We start from the raw sequence: 2274 nt of genomic DNA, 5'->3' as shown, positions 1-2274 counted from the left end.
TTTTATTAATTTATCTAAACTTTTATCCTCGTCTACAATTTAATCATCAATAATTATCTCTTGTTCTATTTCACTATTATATATATATATATTTATATGATTTGATTTAAAAAAAATAAATAAATAAATTAATAAATCATTTACTCAAATATATCAAAAGTTTTATTTTTATATATAAAGATAACTACTTTTAAAAAAAATACCCTATATATTTTTGCCATGTAAACTATTTTTGCCATGTAAATATGTCACTTTTGTCAGAAGTGAAGTGAACCGAATTTTCATGCACAACATTTATATATGTATATATTTATATATGTATATATTTATATATGTATATATTTATATATGTATATATTTATATATGTATATATTTATATATGTATATATTTATATATGTATATATTTATATATGTATATATTTATATATGAATAAATAATACATCAAACTAGTTTTAGAGTTGATAGTAAGAAGCGAAGAACACTACCAGTAAGATACAGCAGTAGTAGCTGCTTCATGCTGCATTGAGTATTGTTGAATAATTTGAAGTAGTGGTTTTTGAAATCAGCACCCCTATGAGAGCGCTGGCGACCGAAACACGACTAGTAAGATTGTGTATTAGAAACTGCTTCATGCTGTGTTGAGTAAGCCTCGATTTCTTTATCAGACCACCTTTAAATTAACCACTCACATTCTCACTGTGGTCCATCTAAAATTTGTAAACTTTATGACATAAAATTATATTATATGCAGGATCCCACCTATTACTTAATCTTTTTGGAATAAATGTTTTATAATATTTATCGATTGATTGTAATTTTTTGTATAAAAAAGTTTTTTATTTATATTAAAAATATATTCGGTTAATGATATTATCTTATAATTTGTAAATAAATCTAGTAATAAAATAACTTTAATAGTTGGTGTCACTTTTTCGAAAATTCTGGTTTTTTCATTGTAAATTTTTCCGGTGATAAATTTATCACACTGAGGTTATTTTTCCGGTGAGATTTTTATCCTTGATTTAATGAAATTAATATATATAAATTTTATTATTTTTAATTTCGAATGAGTATAATAAAATATTTTTTATGTGTTTTTTTTTTTGATGTGATTTGAATGAGAAAGGGACAGACTAGCCCATTGTCACTTTTTAATTTAGCAAATGAACGCTTATGGAGTGGAGTTTTTGGGTAAATCTGATTTGCTTATAAATGAAATAAAATCAAAAGAAACCATATTGGCATTATATTATGCAAAAATAAATGATCTTACTTAGTACTTTTAAAGTTAATTTCAGAAAAAATTTGACACAATGGTATCCGGCACATACAAGTGGTGTACAACCAAAATATAAGTTGGTTTAAACATATATTGCTATATCTCATGATCTTACTTAGTACTTTTAAAGTTAATTTCAGAAAAAATTTGACACAATGGTATCCGGCACATACAAGTGGTGTACAACCAAAATATAAGTTAGTTTAAACATATATTGCTATATCTCATGATCTTACTTAGTACTTTTAAAGTTAATTTCAGAAAAAATTTGACACAATGGTATCCGGCACATACAAGTGGTGTACAACCAAAATATAAGTTAGTTTAAACATATATTGCTATATCTCATGATCTTACTTAGTACTTTTAAAGTTAATTTCAGAAAAAATTTGACACAATGGTATCCGGCACATACAAGTGGTGTACAACCAAAATATAAGTTAGTTTAAACATATATTGCTATATCTCATGATCTTACTTAGTACTTTTAAAGTTAATTTCAGAAAAAATTTGACACAATGGTATCCGGCACATACAAGTGGTGTACAACCAAAATATAAGTTGGTTTAAACATATATTGCTATATCTCATGATCTTACTTAGTACTTTTAAAGTTAATTTCAGAAAAAATTTGACACAATGGTATCCGGCACATACAAGTGGTGTACAACCAAAATATAAGTTGGTTTAAACATATATTGCTATATCTCATGATCTTACTTAGTACTTTTAAAGTTAATTTCAGAAAAAATTTGACACAATGGTATCCGGCACATACAAGTGGTGTACAACCAAATCTTCGACTCGATGAACTTGTCATCGAGTTATATTCCAGTGTTGTTCCTTCATTCCTGATTAAGTTGCAAATTAAAGGTCTGGATTCAGAGAGAAGTGTTAAAGTTATCAAAAAAGTCACAAGAGATTTCGAAGAAATGACACAATTTAAAAAAGTCGAATGCATCAGTATGCTTGAAGCTGTTCAGAAAGGTCTG

General features: G+C 26.3%; 3 annotated features.

Moving 5' to 3' along the window:
- The first annotated feature begins 931 nt into the window (after positions 1–931).
- Positions 932–1122: a mobile genetic element.
- Positions 1123–1160: a terminal%2Cinverted (terminal inverted repeat of MuDR-5_TvMULE4 transposon ID:TVAGG3_0066150).
- Positions 1123–2274: part of a mobile genetic element that runs on past the window's edge.

This window comes from Trichomonas vaginalis, chromosome IV (assembly GCF_026262505.1).
Source record: "Trichomonas vaginalis G3 chromosome IV, whole genome shotgun sequence".
NCBI lineage: Eukaryota > Parabasalia > Trichomonadida > Trichomonadidae > Trichomonas > Trichomonas vaginalis.
This window is presented reverse-complemented; position numbering and strand designations above follow the sequence as displayed.